This window comes from Lactuca virosa, chromosome 8 (assembly GCF_052849685.1).
Source record: "Lactuca virosa cultivar CGN04683 chromosome 8, Lactuca_virosa_CGN04683_v6, whole genome shotgun sequence".
Lineage (NCBI taxonomy): Eukaryota > Viridiplantae > Streptophyta > Magnoliopsida > Asterales > Asteraceae > Lactuca > Lactuca virosa.
Genome location: NC_136433.1, coordinates 181,182,154 through 181,206,507, shown reverse-complemented (window position 1 = coordinate 181,206,507; position 24,354 = coordinate 181,182,154).

Below are 24,354 nucleotides of genomic sequence, written 5' to 3'. Positions count from 1 at the left end.
CGAGTTGGTTCTTGGCGGGAACTCGCATTGGGAATCGTGGATTTTTGTGTGCAAGGTCTTCATTACATTGGGATGTGAATTATGGAACATGTATGCCAAGGGTATCAGTTGAAAGGTTCAGGGTTAAAGGATGGTTTCAGATTTGATGGTAGATCATGCTTTTGTGATTGTGATTTGGTTTGGTTCTATCTGTATGGGGGTCAGGCAAGAATGGGGGTTTGGAATTTCAGCAGCGGTATGTCTGCCCGGCAGTTAAAAGAATCAGTGTCTTGTTCAGCACTAGAAGGTTCATCTCCCAGTTCGTCTCGCGTTCTTCATTATGTTCATGGATTTTTTATCATCATGATGAGTCTTTTCTTGAAGGATTATTTAATCCCTTTGGTCAGAGTGGTATGAAATTAGCAATGTTCGGATGGACGGTCTATCAGCGAGTCATACCAATTCAAGACTTCAGATTTCAGGTTAAGTAGAAGTGTCTACTTATGCATGGGGTTATTCCAGGTTGAGAAAAGATTCGTTCATCTTCGAGTTGGGAGAGCCCTGTTAGGTTTCGTTTCGGTCGCCTTTGGGAAGGCTGTGGTATGCTCGGGGTGGTGGCCGTGTTGCTCAAGATGTGTGGCATGCCTAGGATGGTATGGACTGATTTCGACGACAAAATCTAATTTAAGTGGGGGAGAGTTGTAACGCCCTGTTCCGAATAGTTTCCTATTTCGGGGTGGTGACTAAAGACCGGGTATTATCAGGCTTAGGACCTCTGAAGAAATGAGATATGGACCCATTTGTATGTGGGTGGCGTAATTTAGATGATCCGGGTGTTCGGTTTGTGTTGTGGAGCCAAGGGGTATTTTGGTAAAGTGTCAGCTCGGGCTTTTATGGAAATTAGATTTTGTTCGGGAGATTTTAAGGAAAGTATGACTTGATAAAAGCGTAGAGCTTCTCGTTACCTTTTCATGGATATAAGGATCGTTGAAATCGGATTTATAATGAAGAACTTATGGCCTTCGGAGGATTGCAGGGTTTAATGATAACCCTAGTACGCGGGGCGTACATAGGGAGTACGCAAGGCGTACTTGTGCGAGGTTCAATACACAAGGCGTACACTGGTGAATGCTTAACATACTAGGAGGGTTGGATCGTAGATGCGAGGCCTCGTATGTTGGGTGTACGAGGAATATGTGGGGCATACGAAGGTTTAATGAAACCCTAGTTTGAAATGTTGCAACCTATTTAAGCTCATTAAGTCCCTAAGGATGGCCTCTTTACCAGCCTCCATACCTCCTAAACACTAAATTTCGACCCTTATCCTCCATTGTTTTAGATTTGAGCTCTTGAGAAGAAGTTGGTGCTTATTTTGCTCATTTTGGAGGGATTGAAGAAGATTGAAGGTGCATTGTTTGGTGTGAAGCTTAGAGATCCAAAATTATCACTCATTTTGCAAGTCTTTTGAGGTATCAAGTTCATACCTTGTCTTCTCCTTGATTAGATCTCTTCATGTCATGGTTTTTATGTTTTGGGTCCCTTTTGGGTTAGTTTCATGAGAAAAGTCGGTTGTGGGGTTTATCCTTTTAGATTTGGGCCTATTATGAGTTTCTTAAGCTTAAAGGTGCAAGCTTTATGGTGTTTTTGGTTTCATGCATGCTTTAGTTCATCTATTAAGTCCTTTTGAGCTTTAAGAGCTTCATTAAGCCATGCATGCACGTAAAGTTGGCAACTTTATGTGATAAATCAAACCAATGAAGTCAGATCTAAGTTTTGGAGTGGTGTCTTAATCAATTAAGAACTGGAAATGAAAGTTGACTGATTGAGGGGGTAAGTTGGGCATACAAGCAGGTACGCTTAGCGTACAAGCCCTAAGGCGAGTACGTTGCGCGTACGAGCTGAGTACGCCCCGCGTACTCAGCAGGTTGGGCCTCAAAATTAGTGGGTCTTTGTTTTGGTCCATTTTTGGACTTAGGTGCTTTAGGCCTTGTTGGGCCATTAGAATTCAAGTGTTTTTGGGCTAAGAATATTTCGGACCTTGGTGTAAGGCCCATGAAGGGTTTGGGCCCAATTTAGAAAACTGGGCCACATGTAGGCCTTCAGTGTTTACTTGGAATTTGGGCCTTCAGATTGGTGGCTTGGGCCTAGGCTTTGGGTCAGATTGGGCAAAGGGTAAAAATGTATTTTACCCTAGTTTGGACTCTTAGTGTGAGTCGAGACCCAGTTGTTAATTTGATATTATTTTGGGTAATTGATAGCATGGGATTTTTTTTATCGGATCTGCAGTCAAAGGTTATCTGTGGGTTTCAGCTGTCTGAGGTGAGTTTTATCACTATGTCCATGGGTTAAAGGCACAAATTTCGGCCCATTACTTGTTATGTGGAATGCTAGTTGTCTCTGTGATACTTGCATTGAAGACCCTAAGGGTAGGCCGTGGAATTTGTATGAAAGACCATGGGGGTAGCGCGTGGCACTTGGATGTCAGACCATGGGGGTAGTCCATTGCATTCCAAGGAAAGACCATGGGGGTAGCCCGTGGCACTTGGATGTCAGACCATGGGGGTAGCCCATGACATTTCAAGGAAAAGACCATGGGGTAGCCCATGGCAGATGTATGTATTAGTATGTGGTATTTTGGGGAACTCACTAAGCTTTGTGCTTACGAATTTCAGTTTATGTTTCTGGTACTTCGGTTTTCAAATGGAAGAGCTCGGGATGATTGCAGAGCATACACCACCTCGTTCTGCATTTTCTTGACTTACTCTGATATGATGTGATGATTGATACATTTGTTTTATCTGGATTTTATGGTGATCTTTCTGGAATACTAGTTTTATTTGTTTAAAAATGAAATTTTTGGGTCTTATTTTTGGGACGTTACATGGCAGTAGTTAAAATTGAGAACAAGCCCAACTGGAAGTGGTTCTTAGAACTATTACATGATGACCTGGAATTACAAGGAGGCTTGGATTTGTGTGTTATTTTTGATCAATACAAGGTAATGTTTTCGATTATCTTTATTTGTCATTTCATTTATACATGTATCAAGTAGTTACTAATGAAATGTTTTAATGTAATTGATAGGGTCTTTTGGAAGCTGTAAAGGTTGTACTACCACATGTGGAGCACAGACAATGTTCAAGACATGTGTATGCAAATTTCAGAAACCTCTTTAGTGGTATAGAGTTCAAGTGTAACACAGTAAATTTCAAACCAAATTTTTCATTTTAAAACACAATAAACCACAAGTCACATTTTCTCAAAATCACAAGTATCAAATTATCAACACATTTCAAAATTGTTTATCACAACTCCAGGATTCTCCAAGACATATCTCCAACTCACGTGTGTGTACAATCAAGTCGGCGCCTTCCCGCGATCCTAATAAGAACCTGAAACACATAACACATAACACGGTAAGCACGAAGCTTAGTGAGTTCCCCAAGATACCACATACAACACATACGCCACTCGAGGCTACAATTCGGTATGACCCTCCAGTCGTTGTGTCTCAGCGGGACCCTCCAGTCCTGTAGCTCGTTGGACCCTTCGGTCCGGTCTAGCTCATTAGACCCTTCGGTCCGGTCTAAATCGTTGGACCCTCTGGTCCGGTATAAATCGTTGGACCCTTCGGCCCGGTCTAAATCGTTGGACCCTCTGGTCTGGTCTAAATCGTTGGACCCTTCAGCCCGGTCTAAATCGTTGGACCCTCTGGTCCGGTCTAAATCGTTGGACCCTTCGGCTCGGTCTAAATCGTTGGACCCTCTGGTCCGATCTAAATCGTTGGACCCTCCGGTCTGGTCTATATAACACATAGCATACGCATAACACAATGCACATAATCTCAATCATACACATAACACATAAGACCCTCCGGTCTACACATAAATACCACTCTAGGTAATGTATAGTGAGGAGACTCACCTCGTATGATGTCTAATAAACTCTCGTGCTCGGTATCTCCGATCTGGCCTCCGCCTATCAAAAATGATAATATCTCTAATCAATACTCTCTTATATTCTCATCTCTAAAGAATGGGTAGAAGACCATTCTACCCCTCCATGGCCTCTTTTGAATCGGTTTGACCAAACCCTGAGGTCAACTGAAGTCAACTCCAGTCAACGGTCCAACTTTGACCAGACTCGTCGAGTGCACTCGGGTGACTCGGCGAGTCCATGTGTGTCCTCTAAATCCTCCTAAGGCCTTACTCGACTCGTCGAGTTAACCTTTCACTCGACGGGTTACCACCGATCACGAATCGCGGGGCAACCCGATCCGACTCGTCGAGTCCTCTTATGGACTCGGCGAGTTTCCTCCATGGCAACACTCATTTGACCTTCTGAGGTCAGATCTGTTTCTCTAACCTATAGATCTAACCTTCTAACACCCAAAAGTCGCGTAGAGGTTCCACCTTTATGTCCATGCACCACACATCAAGCTCTATTGGATGAAATAACCCTTAGAATGGAGTCCTAGGCTCAATATTCTCATGTAACAGCATAAAGCTTGGTTTTTGGGACTCTCTGGACCTCTCAAGGTCCAGATCTAAAGTCTAATCCTCAAAGGGACCTTATGCATTCAAAGTCCCAACAATGGTGGAAGAAACCCTAATCTTCCATAGCAACAAGATCTAAGCAAAATAACAAGAAAGGTGCAAGCTTTTACCTCTCACTCAAGCCCTTGCACGGAGTTACACCAGATCCACAGATTCTCCAGCTTCCTTGTTGGATGATCTCCTTTTCTCCTCAAAAGATGCATTAGTCTACTCCAAGTTTTAGCTTCCAAGACTCTCATGGCTCTCTCTGCACGTTTAGGGTTTTCTCTCAAGGAAGGGTAGCCGCAAATGAGGCTATAAGTGCCTTTAAATAGGTCCCAAACCCGGAAAATTAGGGTTTCTCTGCCCAACACCTACTCGGCGAGTCCCTCCTGTGACTCGTCGAGTCCGTTCATTAAATCCACGCGAGCAACTCGATTCAACTCGGCGAGTTGGACCCTCAACTCGTCGAGTCTCTCCTTCGATTGCGATAACCACAACTTAACTCAGAATATAACGATTCCCGACACATATGGGAACCCCAGTCTCGCCCCTGGTCCGACCACCAGGTTCCCGAACTCAAGGATTAAGGCTACCCAAGCCTAAAAACTCTTCTGCGTCATGCTCTGACTAGCGAATGATACGGCTCCCGTAGCACCACGACACTCTCTCGCCGGCTAGTAAATACTACGGCTCCCTGCAGTATCTCAACACTCCCCAATGACTGGTGAGTACTACGGCTCCCCGCAGTATCACAACACTCCCCCAATAGTTGGTGAGTACTACGGCTCCCGGTAGTATCACAACACCCTCTCTCTGACTAGTGAGTACTACGACTCCCCGCAGTATCACAACAATCTCTCACTGACTAATGAGTACTATGGCTCCCCGCAGTCTCTCAACACTTCCCCAATGACTGGTGAGTACTACGGCTCCCCGCAGTATCACAACACCCTCTCTCTGACTAGTGAGTAATACGACTCCCCGTAGTATCACAACACCCTCTCTCTTACTAGTGAGTACTACGGCTCCCCGCAGTATCACAACACTCCCCCAATGGCTGGTAAGTATTACGGCTCCCCGCAGTATCATAACACCCTCTCTTTTCACCCAACAATCTCATCCTCAGGTCATCACCTCACCGCGTTCACTAACTCACGCTTCGCGGCCCAACATAGATAGGTTCACACACCCACTCAATTTATGCATCACCACTCCTAATGTAAGTTCTCATAGGCAAGGCACTCTTCTCAGCACAAATACACCCTTAGACTGTCCCACTCCGATGACAATTAACTGTTGGGTTCCCACTGGAACAATAAATCACTCGGGTACCTCGGTACACCATCACATCATCTCACGATGTCTTGCCTCAACCACTGATCCGCCACCCATGGCATCAATACTCGGATACCGCAATGTATCCATCCCGCAGGTCACTATATCCAGTCCTCTAACTGCTCTTGAACAAATCTTTAATACTCTTAATAAAGTATTAGTTCTCCCCCACTCATGGTTTGAACCATCACCAATTGGCATACCAACAGTCTATTCCACAGACTGTCTCACCGGGTACATCATACTTAACTCTTGGAATGTACTACGTATTCACATCAATGATCTTCCCGATGGAAACCAAACAACTCCAAATATCCCGTAACTCAGACAAAAATCTCAGAATCCTCTCGACGTGACTGTCTCTAGTCATCTCGAAGCCTCAGACCGACACACCGCCGGATACCCAAACTGTCCCGAAATAATCCTGACTCTCGGTCCGGAAATAATGCACTATTACCCACCTCATCTCTGACTCTTAGACCATCCTCCTAATAAGGGAATCATCATCAAAGCACGAGACCTCACTCTCACGGTCGATACACAGCATAACGACGAGGGCCACCTCCCCGGTATACACCTCGAAATCTCCTGGAACTGCTGCCAAAAGTATGCCTCACCCAGAAAGGTGCTTCCTCATTCTCCTACATCTCAGTCCCCACTAATAACTCTCTCATGGAATGGGACATACTTCGCAGTAAACATGCTGCTCAAATACTCTGGTGAAAAGATCACAACCATATGCTACCCCACAGGGTTTACCTCCAACTCTGAAACCGGAAGCTCAATATCTCTTCTGCCCATCACAGGAGACCGAAATAATACAACTCTGGTCATAGAAAGTGACATCTCCTTTATCGGACGATTGCTCAACTCAGACCGTAATCCTCCATAAATCACCATCTTCTACTCCTCCCTGAGTCTTGCGACTCCAACTGGCATCTCACCAAAAATCCCTCGAGAACTAACTCGATTTCCCTCTCAAGGTAAGCTCCATTAAGAACTCGCTCGACATGGCCCTCGGGCCCCACACGCTATCACATCTGATCTCGGTCTAATAAATCACAACATGATAACTGGTAAACCAGAAGCACTAACCGCCACGAGTCATGGTACTCGAACCATGTGGCCACCTCTCGATCTGCTATGAATCATGGTACCCGAACCATGTTATCTCTTCTCAATCTGCTAATCTCATGGTACTCGAACCATGTTCTCTCTTCTCAATCCGCTACAAATCATGGTACTCGAACCATGTTCTCTCTTCTCAATCTGCTACGAATCATGGTACTCGAACCATGACATCACCTCTCGACCTGCTACAAATCATGGTACTCGAACCATGACATCACCTCTCGACCTGCTACAAATCATGGTACTCGAACCATGACATCACCTCTCGATATGCTACAAATCATGGTACTCGAACCATGACATCACCTCTCGACCTGCTACAAATCATGGTACTCGAACCATGACATCACCTCTCGATCTGCTACTTAAAACCTCCGGAATGCTCCGTGTATCGAGTATGAGTCCTCTGCTTTCAGTAGTACGGGCCCATACTACCTGCCACATCTACCCATACTTTCTACACGGACCATCCCCAAGTTCCTAAGTAGCTGCTCAATCTCCTCGATCACCAATCCCGTCACGCGTGTTCGCTCCTCTACGAAATGCTCTACTCTGTCAGCGTACTCATCTGACTAGGGTCACCCTCTCCTAGGCTCTTCCTAGGTTCTCACACTTCTCCGCCATCAGCTGCTGAAGAACTCCTTATGATGCCAGCCACCTACTTCCTGAATATCGTCATATTCACTTAGTAGCTGACTCCGATCATCACGAGTTCCACAAAGCACGAAGCAAGCAGCATTCGGGCATCGAATAATCTCTACCAACATGTAAAACCACTCTAGGTTATTACCCACTTGCTCTCCTCATAATCAAAGGATATCACCGAACTCAAGCAACTTTACCCCACGCGGGCATCTGACTACTTTCTCAGTAGCCTCATCAAATAATCATCTAGATATCTCTCCTAGATTACTCCTCTACTCCAATCCCTCTCTAAAAAGGATTCCTGTTGGATCCTATTACTCCGCACATACTCAAAAGTAAATCACAAATAGCAGCAATTCCTAGGCTAAGGCATCACAAATCAGGCCACTCTAGTCCTAAATTATGAATTACCTAGCCTATCTCCAGCATGCATGATATCTCATAAAATATCTCTTAACACAAAAGTAAGGGTATTTTGGGAAATCACCGTTCAGGATCTGGCTGATTGTACACACTGCTCCAACTCATTTCCCTAAAACTCTTTCTCATTTTTGGAAAAAATTATCTCTTTTGAAAATCTTTCTCAAATCCTCAGTTTGAGTTCAAACGCACCCGAAGGTGCATTCGAATCCCTCAAACCAAGGCTCTGATACCAACTTGTAACAACGTAAATTTCAAACCAAAATTTTCATTTTAAAACACAATAAACCACAAGTCACATTTTCTCAAAATCACAAGCATCAAATTATCAACACATTTCAAAATTGTTTATCACAACTCCACGATCCTCCAAGACATATCTCCAACTCATGTGTGTGTACAATCAAGCCGGTGCCTTCCCGCGATCCTGATAAGAACCTGAAACACATAACACATAAAACGGTAAGCACGAAGCTTAGTGAGTTCCCCAAGATACCACATACAACACATACGCCACTCAAGACTACAACTCGGTACGACCCTCCAGTCGTTGTGTCTCAGCGGGACCCTCCAGTCCCGTAGCTCGTTGGACCCTCCGATCCGGTCTAGCTCGTTGGACCCTTCGGTCCGGTCTAAATCGTTGGACCCTCTGGTCCGGTCTAAATCGTTGGACCCTTCAGCTCGGTGTAAATCGTTGGACACTCTGGTCCGGTCTAAATCGTTGGAACCTTCGGCCCGGTCTAAATCGTTGGACCCTCCGGTCCGGTCTATATAACACATAGCATATGCATAACACAATGCACATAATCTCAACCATACACATAACACATAAGACCCTCCGGTCTACACATAAATACCACTCTAGGTAATGTATAGTGAGAAGACTCACCTCGTATGATGTCTAATAAACTCTCGTGCTCGGTATCTCCGATCTGGCCTCCACCTATCAAAAATGATAATATCTCTAATCAATACTCTCTTATATTCTCATCTCTAAAGAATGGGTAGAAGACCATTCTACCCCTCCATGGCCTCTTTTGAATCAGTTTGACCAAACCCTGAGGTCAACTGAAGTCAACTCCAGTCAACGGTCCAACTTTGACCAGACTCGTCGAGTGCACTCGGGTGACTCGGCGAGTCCATGTGTGTCCTCTAAATCCTCCTACGGCCTTACTCGGCTCGTCGAGTTAACCTTTCACTCGACGGGTTACCACCGATCACGAATCGCGGGGCAACCCGATCCGACTCGTCGAGTCCTCTTATGGACTCGGCGAGTTTCCTCCATGGCAACACTCATTTGAACTTCTGAGGTCAGATCTGTTTCTCTAACCTATAGATCTGACCTTCTAACACCCAAAAGTCGCATAAAGGTTCAACCTTTATGTCCATGCACCATACATCAAGCTCTATTGGATGAAATGACCCTTACAATGGAGTCCTAGGCTCAATATTCTCATGTAACAGCATAAAGCTTGGTTTTTGGGACTCTCTGGACCTCTCAAGGTCCAGATCTAAAGTCTAATCCTCAAAGGGACCCTATGCATTCAAAGTCCCAACAATGGTGGAAGAAACCCTAATCTTCCATAGCAACAAGATCTAAGCAAAATAACAAGAAAGGTGCAAGCTTTTACCTCTCACTCAAGCCCTTGCACGGAGTTACACCAGATCCACTGATTCTCCAGCTTCCTTGTTGGATGATCTCCTTTTCTCCTCAAGAGATGCACTAGTCTACTCCAAGTTTTAGCTTCCAAGATTCTCATGGCTCTCTCTGCACGTTTAGGGTTTTCTCTCAAGGAAGGGTAGCCGCAAATGAGACTATAAGTGCCTTTAAATAGGTCCCAAACCCGAGAAATTAGGGTTTCTCTGCCCAGCACCTACTCGGCGAGTCCCTCCTCTAACTCGTCGAGTCCATTCATTAAATCCACGCGAGCAACTCGATTCGACTCGGCGAGTTGGACCCTCAACTCGTCGAGTCTCTCCTTCAATCTCAAGATCAACATACACAATAATGTCCCTAAAAATCCGGTTGTTACATCAAGAATATGTAAAGGTTGTACTGCCACATGTGGTGGACAAGAGGACGTTGTTCTGCCACTTGTCGATGCAATAAAGCTCGAATCGAGCTGAGCTCTAGCTCGAGCCCCTCATAACTTAAACGAGCCCGAGCCGAGCCTGGCCAACATCGAGCTTGGCTAGGCTCGTTTACACCCCCTAGTTATTTATATTAGTTAATCATAAATTAAAATTCTTTCACTTATTACTAATTAATCATTAGAATTAAATATGTTTTTAACTTATGGTATTTAATGAGTAGTTATGATAGTCTAATTGTTTAATATAGAGGTATATAGTTTATTGCGATAAATCTAGTTTGTAGGTTTAAAGAATTTAGATAGAGGAAAATAATATTTATATTTTTTGTGAAATTCCCTCAAAATTTAAATTTTGTGTATTGTTTCCATTATTTCATATACTCCATTAAGTTTTTTGTGTAATTCAGAGAAATTTATAAATTTTATATACTTTTTTTTTCATGAAATTATATATTTATCTAATCTATGAAAATCTATATTACAATGTTACTTTATTATTAAAATGATTTCATTTTTTTATGCATCTAATCCAGAGTTTTTACTTTAGTTAAAATAAATTATATTTACTTATGTTGAAAGAGAGGTTCTTGGTTTGATTTTGTGAATTCAAATTTATTTCTATTTTTGTAGGAATTTATGTGTGTTTGTGGTTTGAAAGCAAGAAATAGATATGTAACGTCCCAAAATTTAAGACCAAAAATTTCATTTTTGTAATAATAAAACCATCATCCAAAACGTTTTCATAAAACCATAATAAAATCAAAGTATGTCAATAATCATCCAAATACATCAGAGTCAAATAAAATGCGGAACAATATGGCGTGTGTGATGTAATCATCCCGAGCTCTTCCCTTTCAATCCGGAAGTACCTGAAACATAAACTGAGAACTGTAAGCACGAAGCTTAGTGAGTTCCCCAACATACCTCATACCATACATATCAAACATACAATGAACCATGCCTAACAATCAGCGGGCCCCGCTCGGAACAGATCTGTCAATATTATGAGATGGGCTCCGCCTCATCACATTCATCAGGCCCCGCCTGACATTCATACAGACACATAAAACACATGCAATAATCACTAAGATAAATAGCATACAATACACTCATGAGGCCCCACCTGGCATCAGACCCCGCCCGATATACATATCACATAACATATATGCAAGAGTCACACAGACAACTAGAATCCTAATCATAATAAACCATGGGATGACATTGGTGCCTTCGACCCGCCAAGCACAGTGAGGAAACTCACATGAAACTGTGGAATATCTCAGATAAAATATCGGAATGCAGATATGGGAAATCTCCACACTAAATATCATCAAATAAACCCAATTAATAATTGGTTCACAACCCATAACTGGAATCTCAGTCCAAGTGTCCAACTCTCAAGGTAAAAGGCCAAACGGCCTAAATCCCTAAACAATACCCAAAACCCAATATGGGCCCAAATCCAAGAAGGCCCATAGCCTAGAAAATGCCCAAAGTCAGAAAGGCTAATGTCCCAACAAGGCCCAAAACTCCACTAGTCCAAAAACGACCCAAATCGCAAAGTCAACAACAGTTGAATACGCCCGGTGTACTCAAACTTACGCCCTGTGTACTCCATCAATCACCAGTACACGCTACGTACGAGCTGGGTACGCCCAGTGTACGTGCTTATTAAACACTTTTCCCATTAAGTTCTTAATACTTGCAACCAAATGCCCAAACTTCATATCTAAGTCTTATGAAATGTCTTAATCCATAAAGTCATGAACTTGGAGCCTTTTCATAGCTCAAAAGGACCTAAGCCTTACTTTTAGCATTCTACTTTCACCAAAAGGACCTAAACACATGCATGGTTGATCCACAACCATCAAGATGCTAACTTTACGGACAAAGAACCTTATAAACATCAAGAGAAGCAACTCCTAACTTCTGGAGTTGAAGATACCCACTAGATCTCATCATAGGACCAAAAAGGGACCAAAACTTCATAATGACTAGATCTAAGCATACAAGAAGCAAGTTCCAAGCTTTATACCTCAATGAAGCTGGAAATGGTTTAATAAATTTGGATCTACAAGTTCGCATTTGATCAAAGCTCCTTATTTCAAGCTCTTCTACTTCAACTCTCACCAAAACACACTAAAAACACACACATAAGAGGGTCAAATCTCTTCAAGAGGGGCTAGGGTTTCGAAATGGGACTCGGAGGGCTATGGAGGCTGAGAAATGAGAGGATCAAATTTCATTAAGTTGTTAAATAGGGTCCAAACCCTAAAATTTAGGGTTTTCCCCTTGTATGCATACACCCCACGAGGAGTACGCCCAGCGTACTCCAACTTTTCTGGAAATGGCAAAACTGCCTCCTAGGGACCAAATCTGCAAAAAAATTTCATTATAAGGGTAAAAAATGAAAGTACCTTTAATTGGGTGTTAAAACTCTCCCCCACTTGAATCAGACTTCGTCCTCGAAGTCCGCTGCCGTAAATAACTCTGGGTAATGCTCCCTCATCTCGTCATCAGGCTCCCACGCCCCCCCTTCCGGTGCTGTCACTGCACCTTTACCAACTCGACAACCTTGTTCCTCAAGGTTTTCGTCTTCATTTCAAGGATGCAAATCGGTCTCTCAGTATAATTCAGGCAATCATCCACCTGAATATCCTCCAAAGGAACCACTGCGGGGTCATCAACCAAACATTTCTAAAGTTGAGAGACGTGAAACGTGTTATGGATCTGACTGAGCTCCTCGAGAAGATCCAATCGATAAGCAACCCAACCCACCAGGGCCAAAACCCTAAAAGGACCGATATACCTGGGGCCCAACTTACCCCTCTTCCTGAATCGGATAACATCGTTCCAAGGTGACACCTTCAGGAGAACCATATCCCCAACCTGGAACTTTAGATCTGATCGACGCTTGTTGGCATAATTCTTATGCCGACTCTGTGTTGTCTGAAGTCTATTCCGAACCTGCTGAATCAACTTGGTGGTCTTGAGTACGACTTTAGTACTCCCCATGACTCGCTGACCGACCTCACCCCAACATATCGGGGTCCTGCACTTCTTCCCATAGAGCATCTCAAAATGAGGTCGATCAATGTTGGCGTGATAACTGCTGTTATATGAAAACTTTACCAAAGCGATATACATATCCCAACTCCCCCAAAATCCTATACACATGCCTGCAGCATATCCCACAAGGTCTGGATAGTCCGCTCACTCTGTCCGTTAGTCTGCGGGTGGAAAGTCGTGCTGAAGTGCCGAAGAGTACCCAACTTCTCATGAAACCTCTTCCAAAACCTGGAAGTAAATCGGGCATCCCTAACTTAAGCCACTAAAACCAGCACCCCATGTCATGCCACAACCTCCCTGATGTAAATGTCTGACAACTTCTCGGCATAGATACTCTCCTGAATCGAAATGAAATACGCGCTCTTGGTCAATCGATCCTCGATGACCAATATCGAATCCACTCCGCGTGCTGTCTATGGCAATTTCATGATGAAATCCATGGTAATCTCTTCCCTTTTCCAAACAGGAATGTCTAACAGCAGCATCTTGCCGTGAGGTCACTGATGCTCGGACTTGACTTTCCTATAAGTGAATCACCTCTCCACATACCAAGATACATCCTGCTTCATATATGGCCACCTGATATGGTGTAGACTATACATTATCTAGCTTTAAATTTATAACCTAACTACTTATCTATTATTACACCTATAGGCAGTGTACCTAGTCAGTGTATAGCATAGTAAAGTAAGTTGGGGTTGAACACAAGGAACAAATTTAATTAATTAACCTAATCACTAAAAATTAATCTAAAACAAGAAAAAGTTAAACTGGTTTTTATCTGATTTTGCAAGTTCAGACAAACTTAAACTCTTTAACTAATGATTTCAATCAATTACTAAGAACACTTCCATTTAGTTCGAATCCACTTCTCCTCTATGGTTAACTACTAATTATGGATTATTAATGTTGCTTATCAAATACTATTTTATTAGCAATTCAAGTCCAAATTTACCAATGTTTTCACTAATTCATGTAAAACTATGTATGGTCATACAATAGCAAACACATAATCAGTTATAGAATGTAGATAAGCTATGTAAGATTAATCTACTAAACACAATTATGGTCACCGTTTATGTTCTCCAGCACAACTAAATTAGTTACTTTTATCACTTATCTAAGATTGGGTCGTCCTAGCTCTAGCATTTTAATAGTCACTAAACTACTAGGTAACAAGTTCATGTAATTTAATGGTCACTAAGCTACAAGGTTGTAGAACTCGTTACTCGGTACCTGTTCGGCCGACTACCGAGTAGCGAGTACTCGGGAGTACTCGGATTCGGTATTTCATGTAGAAATATTTTTAGGTAAATTATATATGTCAAAATCATAAGTTAAAATCATAAGTTGATAGAAATATATAAAAAAAATTAGATATATGTGAATACACAAAAACTAAAAAACACATAATGGTCTCACTTCATGAATAATTACTGAAAAATTTAAGATTTATATGTAGTAATAATCACATGTGTGTGTTAAATAATAAATCATTAAGTACATTATACATATTAATCACTAAGTTGACCGAGTTTTACAACATTGCTCAGTTCAGTAAGGGGCCGATCGGGGAGTACTCGAGATTCTGTAACTCGCCTCGGTAAGGGGCCGAGTAGCGAGTACTCGGAGGAGTACTCGGCCAACTCGGCGATTTTTACAACACTGCTAAGCTATACAGAACCTGAATTCAAGCAATCAAAGTATCAAATATTAACATGCTAGGTGAAGATAATCAAACACAAGCTCATAACCAACAAATAAAATCCATAATTTAATAAACTCAACCATAGAGTTAAAGCTTCCTCTAGCTAAACGAAATCTACTTGATTCAGCTACTCATGGCTGAAAACATGAACAAAATCTCAACAATGAAAGACATGATTTAAGTGTACCAAACTAATGTAATGAATATAATCTTCAATCTCTCGATTTTCAAATAAATCTCCTTAATTGAATGCTTAATTTTGGTTTCTCTGGATAATTATTCTCCAGAAATCTCTCTGAAAATCTTCCAAGCCTCATCAAACCGTGGAAGTGAATGAGTATTTATAGTTTTGGGAATTTTGGCGCTTCACGACGTGAACAAGGATTTCACGTCGTGATTTGGGTACACATCCTTATCGGGCAATGACTCTGACTTCTCGTGCACTTATCTTCTAGAACAATTACTCCACGTCGTGATTTGGAAGGCCACGTCGTGATTTGGGCTTTTCGCTGGGATTTTTTTCTTCTTTTAAGCTTCCATCCTCCAAAGTTCCAATTACTGTCCATTTTGGTCCTCTATCTTCAAGAATGTTCCTTTTGGCTGCAAAATTCAATTTAATCTCATAAGTATCTTATATCTTTGCAAATGACCAAAATATTAATTAAAATTTATTAAAATATTGCCTAAAAATGTGTATAAATATGGCAATATCAAATACCCCACACTTATCATTTGCTTTCCCTCAAGCAAAACTAATTTATTTTAAGTCAAACTTCCATCACTAACATCACATACGACAATCCATTTTTGAACTCAACCATTATACCAAGACCTCAATGCGTATATTTGTGTCTAAAATACTAATAACTTCCCAATCCTAAATACTCACAATCCTTATGAACCTTCACCCCTTAGCTTATATGATACTCATTTATGCAACCCTCCGAATCCATCTTCAGAAATATTTCTTAACCTAAAGGTATTTTTGGTTAAGCTACCCAAGCACAATGGAGCTCTTGGAATTCTTCACTTCTTTGAATAACTGATCTTGGATTTCTTTGAATTCACCACCTTTTTGTTTGATTTTTGGTATCTTTAACTTTTGATTCTTTAGAATTTTGACTCTTTTGATCTTCATACTTGATAGCTCCAAAATTCCTACTACCTTTTGGTAATTTCTCTCTTTTTTTAATATCTCTCTTTTTTCGCTCATATCCTACATGCTTAAGCAAGGGAGCTTAACTTCAACCTGTATTGGTTAGAGGTATTAGTCTAAGTGCAATGACTACATAAGCTCTCCTGGATAGATTTCAAGTATAGGCTGCAAAACTTTTTATGCCATATAAACTACCATATTACCTTTCATATCTCATGGCTTTTCACTAGGAAATGGGAAGCCACAAATATATTATAACATATGTTGGCTCAACTAAACATTTGAGCTCTCATCAGATCATCCCATATAATACAAGCAACTTAAGTTTAAACTATTACTAGATTCAATTTGTAGATTATTACTTCAAATCTATTTCTAAATTTTAAATTTTAAAATTTTCCCCTACGTTCTAGCAATTTACTTTTTCGACCCCCTACCCCACACTTATGACATACAATGCCCTCATTGTATGCATAAAATAATTTAAAACAAAATAAAAGGGAGAAAAAGGAACAGACTCCCCTGTGGTAGTAGTGGCGAGATCGATTCTGAATGCGTGTGGAAAACTTGAACATCTTGAATATGTGATAAGAACTTGAATCTTCTGAGATACGTAATTGTGCCGGCAAAAAGCGAATCAGAAACTTGCATCTTTAACAAGTGTAAAGCATAAAATCTTCAAAGCATATCATGTCAATGTGGGAAAGCATACGCCACATTGCAAAGTTGGAAGAGTAAATAAATGCCATTTTTTAATGCTCACGACGTGATAATTGAATTCGCTTCATGTTGTCGATGTAAATCGAAATCTAAATCGCGATGGCTTCAAAGTCACGACGTGGTAGGAAGGGCCATGTCGTGAAAACCGGGAGCTCCGGAAACTTGTTTAAGTAAGTCATCTTCCATGCCAGTGATATTAATTTCGACCCACTAAATGAATAAGACTCTTCTAATATTTCTAGACTCTTTCTTCCTCTAATCTCGTTGCTCTTATTAAATTGACCCCACACTTATTGAAAATTGTGGGCTTCGACTCATAACTTTGAATGACACGGATTTTCTCATACGCTCTAATCTCTGTTCTCTCATTTTTCTGCTCACGATAGCTTACCAAATCCGCAACATAGCAAATAAATTGTGGAAAGAAGAAAAACATACATCACATAGTGTGGTTACAAGTTTTAAACAAACCAAATATGTAACGCCCAGGTTTCGGGGCTAAACATTTTTAGACGATGTAATAGTCTAGTTCAACTATTGTAACTCTTTTTGATGTAATAAAGATGAAATATTTGAATACTATTTGAATTATGTGTATTTGTGTGCTTATTATTTAATTATAAATGTATAATTAATAATGGATAAAAATAAGCGTCAAAATTAAAGTTTGAGATAAGCCCGATATCTTTACATAAAGTTGTAGCGGTCGAAACGAGGATTCCGGAGATATAAAGAATGCCGAAATCCGAGTTATAACGAAGAAGTTATGACCCGTTGAAGTTTCGCGACAGAACCGGCACGACATCGGGAAGCGTAAATAGTGAATTTACGATAGAGCGACTTTTAGCCTTAGCGATCTAAACAAAAGTCGCAGAATACATTAAACCGAGAGCGTCCATAAAAAGAACGCCCAAATCTGACTTCGTATGAGAAAGTTATGATTTTTCGAAGTTTCGGCTTAGCAGTGTACATCCCGAGGTTCGAATATTAGATCGAGCGGTTTTTAGCCGATAACCTAAACGAGAATCGAAGATCTCGTTAATAGTAACGTATCGATAAAAAGATAGACGAAAACGGACGTCGGATGAAGAAGTTATGAATTTTTAACGGACCAATCCTGTCCCGGCCTGTTAAAAATATAACTTTTAAAATAAAGTCAAAATTAGCCGACGGAGTCTAAACGAAAGTTGTAGAGTACGTTCCCGCCTACGCGTGGATATAAAGAACATCGAAAACAGAGCTCATATACGAAAGTTATGATTTTTAGAAGTCGGAAAGGGAAATTACGAAATCTGCTGCTCAATCGATGACGTGGCCAAATCTCAGCCGTCGCTTGCTGAGCACGGTCTCGCTTCGGATGAAGGACGCGTCACCCTCGCATTACGCCCAGCGTAGCCTCTTCCGAACGCGCCGCATACGCGAGCCCTCCCTCGGTCCAGCTTAAGCCACGTCGCACCACCCGGAGACCGCCACCTCGCAACCTTATCCGAAGCTATGCGCCGCGTAGCTACTGAACGCGCAACGTAGTCTGAGCTACTGGCCCCTCTAAATACCATGCGAGATTGCCCGGATTTTTCACACATTTTCACTTCTCTCTCTAAATACTTTCTCTCTCTAACCCATTCCAACTCCCCTAAACCCTAGGAAAAATCCCTAGCACCCAAAGGAAGCCCCGAGGCTCCCGGAGTCCCGAGAAAAAGGGTCTTTCGGTTCGGAAACGCTGCTCCGAGCAAAGCCCGGTCTTCTTTAAAATCCGCTGTAAGTGAGCTACGCCTACACAATTTTTAATATAACTTTTAAATAATTATAGTAATGTTATTGTGACCATAACTCATTGAGTTTACGGTCGTAAAACCATGAGTTTACGGCCATAAACTCATGTTTCTTTGACCATTTTGTGTTTTGAAGCCTTAAAGATCACAAGAAGCATTCCTACTTCATGTTTAAGCCTTAGGAAGAGATTAGGGCACCATTTCACTCCTTTTAGGAGTTTACAGTCCTTGGACCATTTCCCTTTGGGTTTACGGCCGTAAACCCAAATGGTTTGTGGTATTTTGATGTTTTCAAGTCCTAAACACATTAAGGAAGGGATCTAGGCTAGTTTCCAAGGCTTAGAAGGGACTAGGGCACACTTTGGCACCCTTTTTAGGGTTTACGGTCCAAGGTGTTCTTGGACCGTAAACACCTTTGATCCTTGGTTTCCTTGGTGATTTCTTGATGTATAGAAGTGTAACAAGCCTTATTATACTCTAGGATAGAAGTACTTACAAGATTGAGGCTTGAAAAGGTGCTAAAAGTTCAAGAACACTAGTGTGTGTTCTTGGTGAAACTTGAAGATCTAACCTTTTGGAATGATTTCACGGATGGAAGTGTGTTAAATCACTAGATTAAGTAATATATCAACTTATTAGGGCTAGAAACACTTACAAGTTGAAGATCTTGAAGAATTGTTGGATGATACTTGAGAGAGAATTGAGTTTGGATCTTGAATTTGTGAAAAATGGTAAATAATGACTAAGTGTCATATATATACCCCCAATTTAGGGTTTACGGCCGTAAACACCTTTGTTTAGGCCGTAAACTCCAAACTCTTGGAGCTTTGGGACTTTATTGTTGCACAATAAATCCTAGAGCATCCTCTCTCCTGGTATCTCCTGAAGTACTAATCTTAAAATACTCAAACTTATTCCCAAAAAGCTTGAAAATTAGCAGAAACAGTTTTGACTCCTATTGAAGTGAATGGTTGTACATAATAGAAATTTCGGGTTGTCACATCATCCCCCCGGTAGAAGGAATTTCGTCCCGAAATTAGAGTTTAAGCAAATAAGTAGTTACAAAGAACTAAGTAAAAAGAAGAGGATATTTCAGATTCATCTGATCCTCTCGCTCCCAAGTGAATTCAGGTCCTCGTGAGAGTGCTTTCAGGAACTCGTCCTTTAGCTAACTGGGTATCACCCACCTCAGCCCAGCACATAGGGGATCTGCACTTCCGGCCATAGAGTGCCTCGAATGTAGCAGCCTTTATGCTCGTGTGATAACTGTTGTTGTAGGAAAATTCGACAAGGGGTAAATGAGTATCCCATGCTTTCCCAAAGTCGATCACATAGGCTCACAACATATCTTCAAAGGTTTGGATAGTCCTCTCACTTTGCCCGTCTGTCTGTGGATGGTAGGCTGTACTCATGTCCAGCCTAGTTCCTAGGGAACTTTGTAGCGACTGCCAGAACCTCGAAGTGAATCTACTATCTCTGTCTGCGATAATGGATATGGGAACACCGTGCAGTCGTACAATCTCCCTAATGTAAGTTCTTGTAAGTTTCTCCAACTTATCTGTTTCCTTGATAGGCAGGAAGTGTGCGGACTTGGTCAATCTGTCGACGATGACCCATATGGTATCAAGTCCACCCGTTGTCTTGGGTAATTTGGTTATGAAATCCATAGTGATCCGCTCCCACTTCCATTCCGGTATCTCTGGTTGTTGTAGTAGACCGGAGGGTTTCTGGTATTCGACCTTGACCTTTGCGCAAGTAAGGCATTTACTTACGAAGGTAGCAATCTCTGCTTTCATGTTAGGCCACAAGTATAACTTTTTAAGATCCAGATACATCTTATCTGAACCTGGGTGGACGGAATAACGAGTGTTGTGCGCCTCGTTCATGACCAAGTCTCTGAAACCACCAAGTTTCGGGATCCAAATCCGATCCATGAGAAAATAAGCTCCGCCACCCTTAACCTCCAAGTTCTTATCCATCCCTCTCAGGGATTCACCCGCCACATTTTCAGGTTTCAAAGCGTCGAGCTGAGCCTCCTTAATTTGCGTGGACAAGTGTGAATGGATAGTCATAGTCAATGATTTGACTCTACGACCAGAATATTTTTTCCGACTTAGGGCGTCAGCTACTACGTTGGCTTTACCCGGATGATAACGAATTTCGCATTCGTAATCACTGAGTAGCTCGACCCACCGTCGTTGTCTCATGTTGAGCTCTTTGTGGTCGAATATGTGTTGTAGGCTCTTGTGGTCTGTAAAGATTGTGCTCTTTGTACCGTACAGGTAGTGTCTCCAGATTTTCAGAGCAAACACAACTGCTCCTAGTTCAAGATCGTGGGTAGTGTAGTTGACCTCATGTGTCTTTAGCTGTCTCGAGGCATAGGCGATGACCTTACCTTGCTGCATCATAACACATCCGAGTCCTTGATTTGACGCATCGCAATAGACAATGAAGTCTTTTATTCCTTCGGGGAGGGATAGTATTGGTGCGGTGCACAAGGCTCTTTTGAGCGTTTGGAACGCTCTCTCCTGCTTCTCTTCCCAGTCAAAGGCCACGCCCTTCTGGGTCAGTGTCGTAAGAGGTTTCGCAATGCGGGAGAAGTTCTGAATGAACCTGCGATAGTAGCCAGCGAGACCTAGAAATTGACGAATTTCTGTAGGCGTCTTCGGTGCTGACCAGTTCTCAATGGCTTTAATTTTGGAAGGGTCCATGTGTATTCCCTCTTCGCTAACCACGTGCCCTAAGAATTCGACTCGTCGGATCCAAAATTTGCATTTCAAGAACTTCGCATAAAGCTTCTCCGAACGAAGGGTTTCTAAGACTAGTCGCAGATGTTGACTATGCTCCTCCTTACTACGAGAGTAGATAAGTATGTCATCGATGAAGACGATGACGAACTGATCCAAGTAAGGACGACACACCCTATTCATTAAGTCCATGAATACAGCAGGTGCGTTTGTTAATCCGAATGGCATCACTACGAATTCATAGTGCCCATAACGAGTTCGGAAGGCTGTCTTCGGAACATCCTCCCCTAGCACTCGTAGTTGGTGATATCCGGACCTTAAGTCGATTTTTGAAAAGAAGTTCGCCCCTTGAAGTTGGTCAAATAAATCGTCAATACGAGGCAAAGGATAACGATTCTTGATGGTCAGTTTGTTGAGCTCCCTGTAGTCGATGCACATACGAAACGATCCGTCTTTCTTCTTGACGAACAAGACTGGAGCTCCCCAGGGTGAGAAGCTTGGTCTTATAAAGCCCTTGCTGAGCAGTTCGTTAAGTTGACAGGACAGTTCTTGCATCTCTGCAGGTGCTAGACGATAGAGCGATTTGGCTACGGGGGTAGCCCCTGGAACTAAGTCGGTTCGAAACTCGACTTGACGTTGCGGAGGTAATCCTGGGATTTCTTCCGGAAAGATGTCGGGAAAGTCGCGTACTACTGGAGTGTTCTGAATGTCTTTCGTTTCTTGGCTCACGTCGACCACATGAGCAAGGAATGCGCGACATTCCTTTCGCAAGAATTTCTGAGCTTGAATGCTCGAGATGATACGAAGGTTCGTGCCGGGTTTGTCGCCATAAACTACTAGAATTTCGCCAGACGGTAGATTAAGGCGTACAACCTTTTTGTAACACATGATGTCGGCACGATGAAGACTCAACCAATCCATGCCGATAATGACGTCGAAACTTTTAATAGAAACCGGCATGAGGTCGATCGAAAATGAATGGCTATCAAGTGTTAGGGTACACCCTATGAATATATTGCTAGTGCTCTCTGTCTTTCCATTAGCCATTTCTACAGTGAACGGTTCTTTAAGTGCTCGTGATTTTTGATTAAGTAAATGAGCAAATTTTTGGTTCACGAAACTCCTCTCCGCTCCACTATCAAACAGTATGCATGCATAAGAGTTATCGAGGATAAACGTACCAGTGACCACTGTGGGGTCGGCAACCGCTTCCTCGTGGCCTATAGCCAGAATTCTTGCCACTCCACCGGCATTCCCTGCCTTCGGGCAGTTTCTTTTGTAGTGGCCCACCTCGCCACAACTGTAGCAAGTTTGGCTCACACCAGCGCCGGGGACTTGGGTGATTGGCCTCGCCGGAGCTTTGCAGAAACGGGCAGTGTGCCCCTTCCTGTTGTAGTTCAAACACTGCATTTCCCGGCAGGCTCCTACGTGGTGGAAGTTACACTTGTTGCACTTGGGCAAACTTCCAGCGTACTGCTTTACCGGAGCAGCAGCGGCAGGTGCTATCGCAGCATGAACTGCCACGACCTGCTGCTTTTTGGCAGCCTTTGTCTTTCTCTTGTCATCCCAAAACTTCCGCTTGGAATCAGTGGTTCTGACGGGTTCTGAGATGTCCAGGGTTGTTGTTGCGGCCGGGGTACGAACCCCATGGTCTATAAGCCGCTGTGCCAATCGCTTGGCACTATCGAATGTAGTGGGGTTTGAAGATAAAACATTTCCCTAGAATGGAGGCACCAGCCCCCATATGTATCTTTCAATCTTCTTCCCCTCTGTATGAACTATGTTGGGATAGAGGGCCACCGGTTCATAGAACCTAGCGGTGTAGGAGACTATGTTGGAGCCCTTCATGGTTAGGCTCCACAGTTCTTCCTCTAGCTTTTGGATTTCGCCCCTCGGGCAGTACTCCTCAACCATTAGCTCTCTCAGAGCTCCCCAGCCCATAGCATTTGCCACTATAAGAGATAGTGACTTGACATGGCTATTCCACCATGTCAGGGCTTTTGACTCGAAGGTGCAAGCAGCAAACTTGACCTTGCTTCCTTCTGGACAGGAGCAGATCTCGAAAACCGATTCGGTCTTCTCGAACCATTGCGAGAGGGCAATGACTCCGCCAATCCCTTTGAAGGACAATGGTTTACAGTTTGTGAAGTCCTTGTAGGAGCACTCTCTGGAGCGCACAGGGATTTCACCATGAGTAGATAGGACAGGGGTTCCTCCTCCAGTGGAACCAGAAGAATGATATTGTGCCATGGCTGTAGCCACAGCTGCAGCTACAGCAGCATTCAGGGCTGCCGTGTCGTATTGAGGAGCAGGTGGTGTTGGTGCGGGAGGATCGCATCTTGTTGATTTACGTGGAGTCATCTTTTAACTATAAGTTTAGAAAGATGAACATATTGATAAGAATTTAATAGGAAGTAGATAAGAATGACTCATGGGCTAACTCTCCATAGTCCAACAGCACAAATGAATAACACGATTGATTGTAAACGAAAGCATTGGATATAATTTCCATAAGATTAGATATCTGTCAATAATACTGGAATTATAGATGTAATGAGTTCGGGAAAAAAATGACCTAGAAGTAGGTCTTACATCAACCAACATGGAAAATTTTGACAGACTTCAACCTAATCAAGACCTAACGGGTCTAAGATTTACAAACATAGGAAATTAGGCTAGAGTTTTTACACAAACTACGATATATCCAAAAGAGAAGTCGATAAGACTCTATCGGCGACGAGAACTACTAGAGTGAGTTCTTGAATCCGATAGAAGGCGTTCTATGTCTCTCACGTGCCTATCAGATCTTGCTTGCTGAGCTCGAAGTTCCCTGACTTCAGCTTGGGTTTCAGCAAGTTCCCTCTGTAGAGCTGCATTGCGGACCTGAGTCCTTTCATGAGCAGACTCTAGTTGGAGAATGCGGACTGTGTTAACGCCAGAGTTGGCGTCAATCTCCACGACTCGGTCGATAGCTGCTCGACCTTGCTCGGTGTTCCGAGCAATCCTACAGACCATTATGGGTAGGACCCTGTCAGCTGAAC